Raw genomic sequence first — 18,868 nt, 5'->3', positions numbered from 1 at the left:
GTTGACAATGTACCGGGCCGTAAGACAGTCGGGTGCAAGTGGATCTTCAAGAAGAAGACCGACATGGATGGAAAAGTGCACACCTATACGGCACGACTGGTTGCAAAGGGTTTCACTCAAACTCAGGGAGTTGACTATGATGAAACCTTCTCGCCAGTAGCAAAGATTAAGTCTATTAGGATTATGCTAGCCATTGCTGCATTTCATGATTATGAAATATGGCAAATGGATTTCAAAACCCCTTTCCTTAATAGAAAGTTGGCTGAGGATGGTTACCTGAGTCAGCCAGAGGGTTTTGTCAGTGAAAAGTACCCTGATAGAGTGTGCAAGCTTGAGAAATCCATTTATGATTTGAAATAAGCATCTCGTAGCTGGAATCTTTGTTTTGATGAGAAAGTCAAAGAGTTTGGTTTTCGAGAAGCAAAGATGAGTCCTGTGTATATGTTAGAGCCAGTGGTTGTATAGTTAGCTTTTTGGTACTGTATGTGGATGACATACTACTCATAGGAAATGACATCCCAACCTTGCAGGAGGTTAAGTCCTAGCTTGGGAAGTGTTTTGCTATGAAGGACCTTGGAGAAGCTACCTATATCCTAGGGATAAGGATATTGAGATAAAGGAGTAAGAGACTAATTGGACTTAGTCAAAGAACCTATGTGGACAAAGTGTTGAAAAGGTTCAATATGCAAAAATCCAAGAAAGGTGACTTACCGATCCAACATAATGCCAAACTGAGCAAGGCTTAGAACCCGAGTAGAGAGGCTGAGATAACTGAGATGAGTCGACTACTATATGCTTCCGCTGTTGGCTCGATCATGTATTCTATGACTTACACCCGTCCTGATGTGGCATTTGCTTTGAGCATGGTCAGTAGATATCAGGGGAATCCTGGCAAGGCACATTGGACTGCGGTGAAGAACATTCTCAAGTACCTGCGGAGGACTAAGGACTGGATCCTTACCCTCGGTGGGAGTGATGACTTGAGAGTAGTGGGGTATAGTGATGCTAGCTTTCGGACTGATAGGGATAATTTCCGCTCTCAGTCGGGCTGGGTCCTTACCATGAATAGAGGAGCAATTACTTAGAAAAGTTCCAAGCAAGAGACAGTAGCTGATTCGACTTGTGAATCAGAGTACATAGCAGCGAGTGAAGCGGCGAAGGAGGCGATATGGCCGAGGAACTTGATCGGAGAACTTGGAGTTGTACCATCTATAAAGGAGCCTATAGAGATTTTCTGTTATAGCAATAGTGCGGTTGCCTTAGCCAAGGAACCGAGAGATCATCGCAGACCCAGACACATTGATAGAAAATACCACTTCATAAGACACAAGATAGAAGAAGGACTCCCTGTGGCAAAGAGGGTATCGTCAGAAGAGAACCCAACATATCCCCTCACGAAGGGACTGACCAGGGTTAGCCATCTGCAGCATGCAAGGCGTATCGGGCTGAAGGACGATATTATTTTTACATATTAGATAGCTATTTATGGAACTTGTAAAATGTAAATTGACATTTGGTGATTAAATAAAAGTTGTTGTTTATTTATAAGTAAGGTGTTGCTATCATCTGTCAATTATTTACTATTGTTTCAATTTTGCATGTTTTGACTTCCATAGTAATTACTTTATTCAAACTCTCCACAGTCAGTCATATGTTGGAAGTAGGTATGAATCAAGACTGTCATGAATTGGGCTTGTAGATGTCTAAGGTGGTTAGACATATAAAGAGTTGCTACAACATTCATGAGTGCTCATAAGTTCTGAGTATTGGATTAAACCCATGATGAATTGTATCACTTCATGAAATTTATCTCGAGTGACCGTGAGACGGTAATATCATATAAGTCTTCAAACCTAGAGATATGAGTTGTTGCCTATGAGTTGGTTGTGCATTGATTGCACGAAAACGCATCAGTAACTTGATGTTATAAAACGTGCCTTTGTGTGCAATTCAATGAGTAGTAGAACAAGCATATGAGTCGAAGTTTATCTGTTCCTTCTAGAAATAGAAGCGATATCTGGGCCCCTCGATGATTTTGTTTTACCCTATGTACCGGGCCCAGTCAGAACCAAATTGATGTGTTTAGGTTAGTTCTATGTCAAACAAATCGGAAATCGGGAAACAAACTGTTGGACAATAAGTACGACATTATTCCATGTATTTGTCTGGCTGATATCTAGAACAGAGGATTATATGATCACTTATCTTACTTGGCACTTCATAGTTCAGCAGAGTTTTAAGAGCTACGATTGCTGGTCGGTTCCTGAAGTCATACTATAGTTATCAGACTTATCCAAGTGGGAGACTGTTGGATAAGGTTCTAAGTCCGTAACTATATTCGGTATGTACTTGACCCGACCCGGCATGGTCCATTTGGGTTTCACTTCACCGAAGCAATTCATATGGATAATCTTTTGAGAATAATATAAGTTATGATTTATTAATATATTATAAGTTATAATATATATTAATATGAAATCATATTATTTAATTAGTATTGATCATGAATTAATTTAGAATTAATTTGGTGATCAAAAGGTACTAATTAAATATAGACTCTTATATATATATATATATATATATATATATATATATATATATATATATATATATATATATATATATATATAATGGGCCGAGTTCATTTAGATTGGGCTAAGCTTACATGGATAGTCCATGGAGTTTTTAACCCATGGATCCTATGGAAATGAAAGGTCATGGTATTAGGGTTTACATGGGCGTAACCCTAATCCTTTATACTATATAAAGAGGTCTTTGGCACATGAAATAGCACTAGTGTGTAATTACAAAGGGTGAGCCGATTTCTACTTGGTGCACGTTATTCTCTCAAGTCTTCCAATGTGTTTTGGTGATTTGTGATTCCACTTGAGGCATCCACATCATTGGTGCTAGGCTCTCAAGACTCCAAGCAATCAACCACAAGGAAAAGTATGTTATTCTACTAAAGGTTTTATAATACAAGTACCTATAACATGCTAGTTATGTTGAAAACGTTATTTGCATGAATATTAGAGAAAGCATAGATCCAAGGTTTCTAGGGTTGCATGTACACCATAGGAGTGTTAGAATGCTCAAAACCCATCAAGTGGACCATCAGAATGCCAAGTGTTGGACCAAGAATAAATGGTTGGGCCTTAAGGTAAGAGCATATGAGGAGTTTGGGCCCAATTTGGAAAATTCGGCCATATGTTGGGCCTTGTTTGACTATTTGACGTTTGGGCCTTTAGAGTATGAGTTTAGGCCTTAATCTTGGACCAAGCGAGGTTAGGGGTAAAATGGACTTTTTTACCCCAAGTGGGGATTTTAGAATTATGTATTAGAAGTCCAAATAGTTAATTGAGTTTTGTTTTGATGTTGACATCTTGGAGATCTGTCAGCCAGCAGCCCGAGATTTATTCGTGGGACTTCAACAGTGCGAGGTGAGTTTCCTTCAGTAGGAACGGGTCTAAGGCACCAAGGCCGGCCCATATATGTGATATGTTAGTAGTTGAGTGTGGGTGGGGCCCGAATCTCATAGTAGCCTTGAGTGGGCGGGGCCCGTATCTCATAGTATTATTCGAGTATGGATATGTGACTGTTTGATAGAATTAGATATACTTGTTGTATGTGTGATACTTGTATGCATGTCAGTAGCTGAGTGTGGGCAGGGCCCGAATCTCATAGTAGTCAAGTGTGGACAGGGCCCAAATCTCGTTGTATTATTTGAGTAGAGTTATGTGCCTATTTGATAGAGTTAGAGATACTTGTTGTCTGTGTGATACATGTATGCATGTCAATAGCTGAGTGTGGGCGGGGCCCGAATCTTAGAGTGGCGGAGTGTGGACGGGGCCCGAATCTCGTAGACAGCAGAGTGTGGGCGGGGCCTGAATCTCCTAGACAGCAGAGTGTGGGCGGGGCCCGAATCTCGTAGACAGCGGAGTGTGGTCGGGGCCTGAATCTCCTAGACAACGGGGTGTGGGCAGGGCCCGAATCTTGATGAAAGTGGGCGGGGCCCGTATCTCCTATTTGCATGTTATGTGTATCGTATGTGGTAGCTTGGGGAGACTCACTAAGCTTCATGCTTACAGTTTTCAGTTTTGGTTTCAGGTACTTCCGATAGCGGAGGGAAGAGCTTGGGATGACTACATGGCACACAACATTGATTTTAGCCTGGGATGTTTTACTCTGATAATTTGATACTCTGCTTATAATGTTTTGAGATATTGACTATGTTTGATGAAAAGACTTAATAACTATGGTTGTACTTAATGATTTGAAAACGAAATTTTTGGACTGTATTTTTGGGATGTTTCAGAAAGATTCTAAAACAACCATAAGATGTTTAGATGATAACCTTTGAAGATTTTGATCCCAAGGAAGAGCTTCTCAATAATGTATCCACCAACAAGTTTGATTCACCAAGAATGCTAGTAATTCACTTGTATTAAGTACTTATTAAGCCTTTAAGAACTAAACACAATTTATTCTTAAAGGAGAGCACTTAAGCATCTTATTCTTTCACCATCCTTCAAAAGATCGAAAGAGAAGGAGAAAGGAGATGCTCACAGGTTTGGGAAGAAAAAAAGAGAAGAAGCAACTACAATTAAAATCCTCATTCATCTTATTTATACTCACACATCATGTTTAAGACTAATACCTTTGAAGAGTCAAAGGTAAGGCCATGTAAGAGGTATGGTGTGTGTAAGAAGGAAGTTTGCAAGGAAACTTGCCCCATCCCTAGTCATTTATGGCCAACATGGAAGTAAGTAGCAAACTGGAGTGTCTCATACTCAATCTTATTTCTCACATGTACATTAGCTTATGTATATTATACAAATGAACTTGTAAATGTCCAAAAATGTATACACAACATATTAAACCATACCATATGACTTAATATCTAGTTATTACCCTCTAGAAATATTATTTTCATAAAAATAATAATTTCCCAATTAAACACAAGAGTTGATAATATTTGTTAATAATTGAATTCTAATAGATAATCAATAAGTGACTAATTTCTAAAGATCTAACCTTATATGATTATATGTTATTAGAAAAAGATTAATCTAAAATGATTCTTAAGCATATAGATCCAACAATCTTCCAATTGTATAAGATTCATTATAGATTGACATAGACAGTGGTTGATGTCTAGCAACGTACCGTTGCCCCCTAATAAAACACGAAAAATTGACATCTAGTAACAACCAATTTCCAAGAGCTCAAAGCTACAATTGGTATATAAGGTGTTGTATCAGTTATCCCTTTGCCAAATAGATCATGTTAAACGTGAGACATGGATCACAATCAATATTATATGGTGTTTAACTTTTAGTAAGGCCTTAGATGTCTAACTCTTAAGGTATAATAAGAACAAATCCCATCTTGACGACATACACATTTTTATGTAATTCATGATATACCCAATGATAGCTTTTATAGCTGCCTTTTAACAGGAACAACGTTGGACGATATCAAAGCGCAACAATCCCGTTACTCAAGTCCTAAATATGCATCTCAAGTCAAAGAATACAAAGATACTACATTTGATCAATCACCACTCATGATTACGGTCCATGAGTGATCTTGATACGGGTCATGTCTAGTATATTTAGAATACAATGATACTACCCTTTTCTATTTTCATCTCCATGAAAATCAACCAATCCAATTCATAATAGTCTTATTTCATAGATGCTCCCATAACTATGAATGACTATTTACAATTAGAATAACTAGATTGTTCAAGGATTAAATATGTTAATATAGAACACAACACGTATTTAATGAAAATATCATATCTAATATATCAACACATTACAATAGTTGTTGCTTAAATGTTTCCAATATCCAAATACTACATTTCACTCAAATCCAATTACTAGAATAACAAACTCCTATAAATTTGACGTGACTTTCATACTTTAGCTATTGAAAGCGGGTTCATTAAGCAGATTCGTCAAATTTGATATGTAAACTTTGCGGATACTAACATTTTCCATTTTATTTATATTACATATATAGAAAAAACTCTTGAAAATGTTTTAGGTGCTTAAATATGAGTTAGATACCAATTCTTGCGTAATGAGATATGCGTTTTGTTTGATATCTCCCTGGTTTATTTTTGGTATGGCGAGTGCGAGACGATTTGAGGCTGGATCCGGATCAAGATCCGGAAGGTGGCCAGGATGGGCCAGTATTGACTAAGGATCGGTTCAGGGAGATCATTCGTGAAGAGGTTGTTTCTTTTCTCTGGGGGCGTATACCGGAGTTGGTTGGGTCTGTCAAGACCACTATGATGGAGTACTTCGATGACCGATATACTACACTTTCTAAGGTTGTTCTTACGGCAGGCACCGCGACAGTTGCTGCCGTTGGGACTTGAAGAGAGAGATATTTACAGTATCGGGACTTCGATAGTACGAAAGCCCCAGAGTCTAATGAGGTCTCGGACCGGATTGTGGCGATGAGGTGGATGTCTGATGTGGAGGGTTGTTTCTTCACGTGTTCTTGTCCAGATGACCAGAAGGTCAATGATGCCCTGAACCTTCTCCAGTTAGGGGCAAGGGATTGGTAGAGACTAGTGACTGGTTCTTATACTCCTGGCAGAGGACCGTGATAACTTGGGAGCAGTTCTCCGAGATGTTCCGTCCAAGGTATGTGTTCGGTTTTGAGCACTATAACACTCCTATGGTGCACATGTGTGACATCCCCAGTTTCACGGCCAGAAAAGACCGATTTTGTTTATGCTTTATAAAAATCAGAGTACCTCTTTTAATAAAAATGTTGCGGAATTTGTTCCCAGAAAAACATGATAAATACATTATCAAAGCATTTCCGAAGAAATGTATTTGAATTCATTTTCAAAACCTTGGGATGTCATCGTCAATATAGAAACATAAGCATAAACAGAACTTACATTCATTTACACTAGTGATCTACATCTCTTTTAAATCTCTCAGTGTAAAGTAGCTTCATATCGACACCTGTGATACAAATAAGCTTGAGTGGGTCAGGTTGGGAAACCTGGTGAGTACATAGGGTTTTCAACCCATAATAATATAATCGTTATGTTTAATCATCAAACAATAAATCAACCGAATTACCCATACCCATTATCTTATTTACTCTTAAGGATCTACCCTAAGAATCAGCTATTCATCGTTCATTCATTCCTAAGGATTATCCTAAGGAATCGGCACGAAGTCCATCGATGCCATGGTTTACTCAATAGGCACTAAGTCTCATAGTTGCCAGGGTTACTCTCTTTTATCGACAGTATCGATTCCGAGACTCCTCTCACAACACATGTCAAGGGGTTTTTAGAGTACAGCTGGTGAGCACACAGTTCAAAACACCTACAGGTTGCGAGCCTGCTAGTGTCCACTGGACTGTCTAGAATAGTCCGTGGCCGTCATCCATACTCTGCTGAATGACGGGGCCAACACATGGGTAAAAGGCTTCTCTCATGGTTTACCTCTCACCCTTATCTCATGGTCTATATCACCTCTCATCATTTTGTTTTTGTCACACAGCAACTATTTCATCTACCCATGTTTTACCCAACACATTTTGTAGATATAAAATACATATACAGTTTAAATCATTTAAAACATGTATAAAAATCTTTCACCCAACATAGACGGCAAGTATATAGACAATATGCACACATAACACGTAATTTATATTAAATACTTCATATCTACGTGTAAGATGAAAGGGACTATGCACTCACTTGATAAGGTGGTGATTCGGTACTCGGACAGCGCTTCGTTTACTTTAAAATAATTTCCTTCGACGAAACCTAGTATTATTACCACTAAATTTTAGTCTAATATTTACCGTGACTAATTATTAGTCTTATTATTATTATTATTATTATTATTATTATTATTATTATTATTATTATTATTATTATTATTATATAAGCGTTTAAACAATATTTTCCAACCACTATGTACAGACAGGGGCCAGACATAAAACACCGGAGGGCAAGATCATTTTGGCATATAGCACTTTTGAAATCCAACAATCCAGGCGGCCCTTCAAACCGGATTCCCCGTACCGCGAGTGGTTAAAAAGATATTATAACAACACTTATATAACCCATAATAATAGCTCAAATAATTATTATAAGGTCCTAATAATGTTACTATATTTAAATAAAAGCTATATTAAAAATTAGGTAGACGTATCTTACCTACGAGGGGGTTTGGATAGAAGTCGTGCTCTGCAGGGGCAGAACTTCCGAGCCGAAAGCTCTTCTTCTCGGAGTCGTCGAGCGCTCAGGGGCTTTCTTCTAGCGCTAGGGGAGTTTTGGGAGGTTTAGAGAGAGAGAGAAGAGAGAGAAGGGTGGAGGTGTGAAGAAATGAGGGTGGAAGGGGTTGTATTTATAGGGTGAAATATGGCTGAAATTAGTGTCACATGTCACCATCTAGTGGCAAGCCTTGGGGAGAAAGCAATGGCCAAAATTGTGCCACGTCACCCCTTTTGCAACAGCACCCTGCCGACTTCTAAACCCCGTAACTTTCACATACAATCTCCTTTTTCGACGTTCTTTATATCCACGCGTAGGTAAAAATAAGATCTACAACTTTCATTTTGACTCCGTCGGATAGTTCTCGACCGATCTTAAATTTTAACAGTACGAGGAGATTATACTGTTAAATGTCCGCGTAAAATTCATAACTTCTACATACGGACTCCGTTTTCGTCTGTCTTTTTACCGTTGAGTTCCTATTAATGAGATCTTCAACTCTCATTTAGGTCGCGTAGGCCAAAAACCGCTCGATCTAAAATTCGAGTTTCGAGTCGCGCACTGTTATGCCAAATCTTAGAAAATTCATAACTTTCTCATACGAAGTCAGATTTGGGTGTTCTTTTTTTTGTATAATCTTGGTTTAACGTATAATATAAATTTTGTTTAGATTTATAAGGCTAAAAAGTCCTCCATCGTAAATTCACTATTTACGTCTCCCGGTGTCGTGCCGGTTTTGCCGAAAAACTTCGACGAGCCATAACTTCTTCGTTATAACTCGGATTTCGGCGTTATTTATATGTACGGAACCCTTGTAACATATACTACAACTTGGTTAAGATTAATCCTTCTAATAACCTTCCATAAAAAACTCATTTTTGATGGTCATCGTCTCTAAATTGACTAGCTCGGATCTGCGGGCGTTACAATTATCTCCCCCTTAAGATGATTACGTCCCAGAATCATCAACGAAACAGGGCTGTATAATGACTCCATACGTTATCTCTTTATCCTAGGTAATAATGGTAACTTCTATGTTCCTTCGAATGAGTATCTAATTCTTGGACTTCTCGACTGCAGGTGGTGCTCGATCTTTTACTCGCTCCCTATCTCACGTTAGACTCCAAATTATGACCTTCAAGTCACAATCTCGATCCTCACTGGTTACAAACTTAAGATATGTTTTTTTATTATTACTACAATGGAACGATGTGTCATATTCTAATGACCTATCATCGTATGTTGCAACGCTTAGACTCAGGTCTCTTAGAGTCAAATTCCATAATGGAATATACTTTCCTTCATGTTCTAATGTGATATAATCACATTTTAACATGTAAAATTTCTAGCTACTAGCTTCTTTAACAACGATCACGATACTTCTATTGATCGCTTTGATTATCTTTCACTTTAATCTTCTAGCTTAAGTCGGCTGCTACATCAAACTTGGTTCTCTGAACCACGTAACGTACTCATCTTAGTCGGACTCGATATGATATGACCACTAGGTTCGGAATAATAACAATCTTCTTAATCATTACCGAAACGATGGTAATGACATACATGAACAAAACGAAATCAATTACTAGCTCCTTGGTAACCTTGTGAATTTCCCTGATCCAAGCGTGAGTCCTGTGCTTCCGGTAGTATAGGCCTCTACTACCTTTCACACCTACTCATACTCGTCCCAAGTATTTTCTCGCAGTTCTCCAAGTCATTATCACAAAAAAAATTTAACACATACAAATGTGTCCAAACAATCATATAATTTTCCCTAGACTCTACTAGGACTTCTTCCATGCGCATCTTCAATCATCAACTCTGCTTCAACTCGGTTGGTGATGGAAGTGTCAGACGATGGGATAACTTCATGGATTATACCAAAAATCTTTCTTTCTGCTAATCGAAAGTGTACTTCTCCCGTACTAGACATATTATTTCTTAGACGATTTCTAAAGGCAAGATATCACTCTTACGATATCTTCCGATAGGTACCATTCAATATCGTAAGCCTTCTTATTTCCTCCCTTTACTCAATTCACTACGAGTCTTCACCATGATGTTCTACACACCAAAGCATTCGTTTGGTGTACCGAGACGAGAATATAGATAGAGGAAGGTTTAGACGCGTATTCCTCCTTATTACTTCGAAAAATTACATGCCAGTTCTAATATCTTAATTAAACGTTTAGAAATCTGAACACATAAAGTTTCCAGATCCAGTCGGCAACAGACCATAGATCCGATAAAACGATAGCATAATAAAGCATCACAAATCATTTAGCACATAAAAGAAATTTAGACATCCTCCCTAAATGAGCTAGTGCCCGTGTCTATTCAGGTGTACTTCCTAAAATATATTAGACACACTCCTCACGATCATCGCTTAGCATTCTCAGTTTAAGTCTAGAAATAAATCCTTATTCCTAGTTTGCTTAAACTAATGCTCTGATACCAACAGTGACATCCCTAGTTTCACAGCCAGAAAAGACCGATTTTGTTTATGCTTTATAAAAATTAGAGTACCTCCTTTAATAAAAATGTTGCGGAATTTGTTCCCAGAAAAATATGATAAATACATTATCAAAGCATTTCCGAAGAAATGTATTTTTATTCATTTTCAAAACCTTGGGATGTCATCGTCAATACAGAAACATAAGCATAAACAGAACTTACATTCATTTACACTAGTGATCTACATCTCTTTTAAATCTCTCAGTGTAAAGTAGCTTCATATCGACACCTATGATACAAATAAGCTTGAGTGGGTCAGGTTGGGAAACCTGGTGAGTACATAGGGTTTTCAACCCACAATAATATAATCGTTATGTTTAATCATCAAACAATCAATCAACCCAATTACCCATCCCCATTATCTTATTTACTCTTAAGGATCTACCCTAAGAATCAACTATTCATCGTTCATTCATTCCTAAGAATTATCCTAAGGAATCGGCACGAAGTCCATCGATGCCATGGTTTAATCAATAGGCACTAAGTATCATAGTCGCCATGGTTATTCTCTTTTATCGACAGTATCGATTCCGAGACTCCTCTCACAACACATGTCAAGGGGTTTTTAGAGTAAAGCTGGTGAGCACACAGTTCAAATCACCTACAGGTTGCGAGCCTGCTAGTGTCCACTGGACTGTCTAGAATAGTCCGTGGTTGTCATGCATACTCTGCTGAATGACGGGGCCAACACATGGGTAAAAGGCTTCTCTCATGGTTTACCTCTCACCCTTATCTCATGGTCTATATCACCTCTCATCATTTTGTTTTTGTCACACAACAACTATTTCATCTATCCATGTTTTACCTAACACATTTTGGAGATATAAAATACATATACAGTTTAAATCATTTAAAACATGTATAAATGTGACATCCCCTAATTTCTCGGCCAGAAAAGACTGATTTAATTTATGCTTTTTAAAATAAAATCAGAGAAATGTTTTTAAAAGATGTTGCAGAATTGGTCCCCAAAACAATACATGATAAACGTTTGTCAAAACCTTTCTTTAAGAAATATATAATTTCCTTTTATATTAAAACCTCAGGATGTCTAGACTTAAACTTAGAATGCTAAGTGATGATTGTGAGAGGAGTGTCTACCATAATTTAGACACGAGCACTAGTTTATTTTAGGAAAGATGCCTAAAATGCTTTTATGTGCTAAATGCTATATGTTTGCCATATATGCCATTATTCGTTCGGATCTATGGTCTGTTGCCGACCGGATATGGAAACCTTATGTGTGTAGGATTCTAAACGTATGATTACGATATTAGAACTAACATATAAACATTTCGGAGTAATAACGAAGATTTAACGTCTATCGAAAATAAAGATCTAAATTCACCTACGATTGGTGTATATTCGAAATGGCAAGTACGCAAAGTGAATTCGGAAACGATAATTCGCAGCCTGAGCCAATCATGATGACTGGGGTGCAGGCAATGATGCGTACGATGTTAGATGAACAGATGGAAGAAACAAAATGTTTACTTCAACAAAGTAAGGATGAACTTACTGGGGTTCAGGCATCTCTTCTTGAGGCAACTATTAGGGTTGCTAAGTCTATTGAAGAAATGATCAATGACAGGACCGCCAACAAGGTTGAAGTTGACAAAAAGAGGAAACTTGAGGGGTCTTTAAGGCCCAACAAGAGCAACATATCCTCAAAGTCTGGCAAAAGAAGAGATAAAGGAAAATGGTGCGGGAAGTGCAAAAATAAACACTCTGGGAATTGTGACGGGAAGGTGAAGTGCTTTAGGTATGGAGAAATAGGGCATTACGCCAATCAGTGTACGATTCTCAATGGGGTGTGTTATGTATGTAAGGAAGAAGGCCATATTTCTAAGAACTGTCCGAGGAACAATGAAGTAACAAGGCCAAGTGCACCGCCAACGCCAAGGGAATTTCAGAATATCCTTGACGAAGCGATTAATAATGCTAGAAAGTAGAAGTAAAGACTTGATACCCGAAGATCAAGTTACGAAGTAGTAATGTGAATAGTAACAAGTGGTTTAGCCTATTAGAGGCATAGTATAGGGTAAACTTGAACCTTTGTGTAATCGTTTCAAGGAAATAATATAAACCCTGGTTTTGTCATCTGATGAATGAAATGGTTGGTGTAATTCTTGAAGTTGTTCCATCGTCTGGAATTTCCATCACCAACCAAGTTGAAGTAGAATTGATGATTGAAGATACGCATGGAAAAAGTCCTAGTAGAGTCTAGGAAAATTTTATGAATAATTGGACACATCCACACGTAGGTAAAAATAAGATCTACAACGTTCATTTTGACTCTGTCGGCTAATTCTTGACCGATCTTAAATTTCACAGTATGAGGAGATTATATACTGTTAAATGTCCGCGTAAAATTCATAACTTCTACATACGGACTCCGTTTTCATCTGTCTTTTTGCCGTTGAGTTCCTATTAATGAGATATTCAACTCTCATTTAGGTCGCGTAGGCCAAAAACAGCTCGATCTAAAATTCGAGTTTCGGGTCGTGCACTGTTATGCCAAATCTTAGAAAATGCATAACTTCCTCATACGAAGTCAGATTTGGGTGTTCTTTTTTTGTACGTTCTCGGTTTAACGTATACTATAAATATTGTTTATATTTATAAGGATAAAAAGTCCTCCATCGTAAATTCACTATTTACGTCTCCCGGTGTCGTGCCGGTTTTGCCGAAAAACTTCGACGAGCCATAACCTCTTCGTTATAACTCGGATTTCGGCGTTCTTTATATGTACGAAAACCTTGTAACATATACTACAACTTGGTTAAGATTAATCCTTCTAAATAACCTTCCATCAAAAACTCATTTTTGATGCTCATCGTCTCTAAATTGACTAGCCCGGATCTGTGAGCGTTACAACATGCAACCCTAAACGCTTTGGATCTATGTTTTCTCTAAGTATACATGCATTTTCAATTTTTCCAAAGAATTCTACCTAACTAGCATACAATTGAACAATTGAACAATACAACTAGTTAGATAACTTACCTCTTAGTAGGACTTGTAGTTATTGGCCTTCAAAATCTTGAGCACCTCAAGTGTGATGCCTCTAATGGTTCATAAACACCAAATGCAAGAGGATGCTTGATAGAATAAGTCATTTAGCACAAAATAAACTTCACTCTTTTAGAATGAATGGGGTAGCCGATTTTGGGACTAGGGGTATGCTTTTATAGTGTTACTAAGCTAGGGTTACATTCATGCAAACCCTAATGTTCCATGACCTTTCACGTTCTTATGTTCCATGGGTTAACCTCCATGGACTATCCATGGATTATCTCATTGGTTTAGCCCATCTAAACAATCATGGATCATTGGCCCATACTATAAGAATCATTGATTACATAATTAATCCCCATATATTTAATTAGTCTCTTTTGATCACAAAATTAATTCCAAATTAATTATTGATCAATACTAGTTAAATATGATTTCTCAATTAATATATTGTACATATAATATATTAATAAATCACAAATAACCTTATTCTCAAAAGTCCATCCTATCAAATTGAACTGATGAAGGCACCCCAAAAGGACCATACTACAATCGCGTCAAGTTCATCCCAATTATAGTTATGGGCTTAGACACCAAATCCAACAGACTCCCACTTAGATAAGTCTAATAACTATAACTGCCATTGCAACTTCAGGATCCGATTAGCTTCCAAAATCCGTTGTCGAACTCTGACCCAGTTAGTGACTCGTCCTTTAGATAATGGATCATATATTCCTCTGTTATCAAGATATCTATGCGGACAAATACATGGAACATAATCATATTTATTGTCCTGCAATTTGTTTCTCGATTTCCGATTCGTTTGACATAGAACATAACTGAACACATCAATTTAGTTCTGACCGGGACCGATACATAGTCAAAACAGAATCATCGAGGGGCCCAAGATATCGCTTTTCATCCTCTTAGGATAAAAGGAACAGATAAACTTCGACATTATATGCTTGTACTAACTACTTATTAAGTCATGCACAACGATACGTTTTATAACATCAAGTTGCTGATGTGTTTTCGTATCATCAATGCACAACCAACTCGTAGTTAACAACTCATATATCTTAGTTTGAAGATTATATGATATTATCGTCTCACAATCACTCGTGATAAATCTCGAAATTTTAAACCTAGCAAAGTCTAAATTCTAACCTAGCACAAGTGAATCTACATTGCACTCCTTGTTGCATTGTGTTCTCTATGGCCTTGAAAGCTTGTTTATAGGGATAACAACTAAGTGTGGATTGAAACCTAAGATTAATTTAGGGTAGTATAAATCAAGTATTGGCAAAAGGTGAAGCTTTAAAACATAAATAATCATCATTTAATGGTGATTTCAGTCAAGGAAATTCACACTAGATCAAACAAAGAGTTGCACTTATTCATACCCACGCCTAATACTTAGCTTAAATCATATTATATCTTAGTGTAAATTATGGAGAAAAACCATGTCTATGAATGCAAATATAAGCCTAGCACTTGAAGGAAATCATAATATATATATATATATATATATATATATATATATATATATATATATATACACACAGAGAGAGAGAGAGAGAGAGAATTCGGTATTAGGAATCAATTCCAAATCCAAAAACCGAACACCCTAAATGAATAAAGCTTGGACTGAATTCTCCTTCTTCATTGACTAGAAACTGATTTCCTTCCATGGTGTCCCACATTAGGACCGAATTCTCAAAGTTAAGGCCCATTAAGGACCGATTTTCCCTTATATATATATATATATATATATATATATATATATATATATATATATATATATATATATATATATGTGTGTGTGTGTGTGTGTGTGTTTAACCGATTTCCCAATTCATTTCTCACTTTTGCCACCGAACTCTTGCGAAATTTTCTCTCAAAAGTCAGAAGAATTTTACCCAGATCTTCATCTCATCTTCAAATTTTCAACCGAATTCATCAAACCCACCTTCAAATATTCATATATTCTTCATATCTTCAAGTTACCCACCAAGAACACCAAGAACACACACTATTACTATCATCTCACCGAAAACACTCCCATCCCCCCATCCAAAACCCATTTTCCCACCGAATTTACACTTCAACAATTCCAAGTATTCCGATTAATATTGTAAGTAATTATTACTTAACTAATTAATTATTTAACACATTATTTAAATTAATTTATTATTAATTTAAATACGACGACGGATACAATTATTTTTTGGGTAACGTTATTAGCGTGTACACTTACCCGGAGATCGTCTCTACAATTCGCTACTTCCAGTTAACGCACATTCGAGGTGAGTTCATACCCCTACGTTTTAACTATTTTTCAATGTTTTTAGGGGGGGGGGGGGGGGGAATACAAGTAAAACACAAAGTAAACTTTGTGTTAACATTTAAAAGATTTCAAACAGTTTTAAAGCACATCAAGTCGATTCAACTTATTCAAATTATTTTAAAAAGCGTTTCAAACTACTTCAAATGTTTTATACTTTTATTCCAAAGTACATGTTTATATGTATATGCCTTATGCATATATGAATATAATTTTATTTAAATAAAGCTTTAACCCTTTGTAACATGTCGAGCAAAAGGGTACCTTTCTCATCGTTTTAACGAGTTATACAAACTTTTACATTACAAGGACTTTCAATGTACACATAACTCACAAGATCATACACTTAAACTATAATAGGTATAGTTTATGGAACACTACTCTATTTCACTACTTCAAGGATACACTACTAAGATAATTATTTAAGTATATTTATTTTACACTACAAAGTAATACATACAGTTTCAATTACGAGAGAACACTATAACACTACATGTAAACTAGTTAATACAGGGTTGTGAGGCACTACTTCGGGTACCCACCAGGGTACAGGTTCAAGTCCTATAATTTATAACCAGAGTCTACCGGATGGAGAGCGTGAGGTTTGTGTATAGATCTATACAGGACTGACAATCCCACACCTAAACTGCTAGCTACAGTTAGGCAGGCATGCCTGGGGGTGACAAATGTCATAAAATACCGACGCCTGAAGAACGTCTTAGAGGCCACTAGGTCATATTAGCATGGTTATATGAAACTCACAATAGTATAAACAAGGTTTACAGGATTAACACTACATCAAAGGTTTTATTTAAATCTTAAATCTTTACTACATTACTTTCCTAGTACAAAACACATACATTTTTGGAAAATCAGTTATGCAAATGTTTGGATAACTAATCAAACTACAGTACGCTATTTACACTACTTCTAGTGGACTCCAGGCACTATTCTAGACACTATGGTAACTATATATACTAATACACTATAAATAGTACACTACGGTTCTAGTATCATGAACATACATGTATAAGGGACCTATAATGCTGATTTTATGATCCCTTAGTCTATATATTAGGTGATATATATATATATATATATATATATATATATATATATATATATATATATATATATATATAAGATCCGACAGACAGTAGAATGGGTGTTTTCCGCTTTATTTCCTATTCCTTGTTTGGTTGTGGGCTTAGAGCAGATTCACACAGTCTACTACTTATTCAATATTGCTTATATGTAACCTATATATGCTAAGTAATCCTAAAGGGAAGCAGGTATGGGTCAGGTCACTATATACAAGTACAACAAGAGTCACTAAATACAAGAATCAACATACTATTTTCTAGTACAGAACATACTTTTCCGAAAGAACGTTTAAGCAGGGGCATACATACAAACAGAGTGGTATACATACACAACAATAATAAATTACTTTTACAAGTACGATTCAGCAGAACATTCATTTCAATGCATCAGAAAATATAGGATTTTCTGGAAGAACAAACTAAGGTTTTCATGGAACAAAGAACATACTTTCCAAATACAAATTCTTATGAACTCTCCAACTTTAATGTTGACACTTTTTCAAAACCAATTGTATTCTCAAGTCACTAGTAGACAGGTACACGTACAGGGTTCTGGATGACGGAGCATAGTAGTTTCAAGTCTCGTGTTGCTATTTACTTTTGGAGTCAATCATATGTGCTACAAATACAATGTAAACACTATATTATCAATACAATGGTTGTTGTTACTTCGATTACTATGATTCAGTTGTTGAGATACTATATATGATGTCTTTCGCCCCTGAACGTTTCGGCCGTTCCGGTTTGGGGGTGTGACAGATTGGTATCAGTGCATTGTTTATAGTGAACTAAATATATCAACCCATAAAAGATATACAACGATAAATAAAATGGGGCCGAAGTGCTCTGACTAAAAGTATACTTCTAAAATATAAGTATTCTTATATATGTATACATACATGCATACATACATACTAAGAACAAGTATCACAAGAAGAACAAAACAAAAGTATTTAGATGTTGGAGACAACGGTCAAACCTAGGTAGTTATGTAATCCTATCTGGGATAAATATAGCCTGATCAACTATATTTATTTGAGATACGACCAACATGTGTTTGGGAGTGATAGTGGTGTTGCAACAAGTCTAAAACTTACCAACCCTATATACAAAGGATCTCTAGAACAAAACATAAAGTTAAAATACTATAGGAGTATTTTATGGTACTATAAGATAACAACAAGTCTGAAAACTTACCAACTCCATATACCAAGAAACTTCAGAAACAAGCATACAATTAAAATACTATAGGAGTATTTAAGGCACTATAACTAACTTATGTGAAAATTAAAATACCCTTATTGGCAGGTCTATAAATGCGAAGTGTATGCTCCCAGGGTTATATATAATCGGGATCTTATAGACTTAGAATTTGTGATCTTCACTCTACTACATGTTCCTTGTTTGGTTGTGGTTTTAGAGTGGGATCACTTATTCGAAGGTCTATTTGATCTTGGTTATATATAACTTGTGTGCACTATGTAGTTATAGGAGGATCCAGTTTGAATCATCAAAAACTTCAGAAGAAATGTTTTACTTAAACTCATAAGATTCTTTAGACACTCCCATTATCTCAAAAACAACATAGATAGATATAGCCACTCCACTACAACAACCGACAGAGGAGTCAAG

The sequence above is a fragment of the Lactuca virosa genome, chromosome 4 (assembly GCF_052849685.1).
Source record: "Lactuca virosa cultivar CGN04683 chromosome 4, Lactuca_virosa_CGN04683_v6, whole genome shotgun sequence".
Taxonomy (NCBI): domain Eukaryota; kingdom Viridiplantae; phylum Streptophyta; class Magnoliopsida; order Asterales; family Asteraceae; genus Lactuca; species Lactuca virosa.
This window is presented reverse-complemented; position numbering follows the sequence as displayed.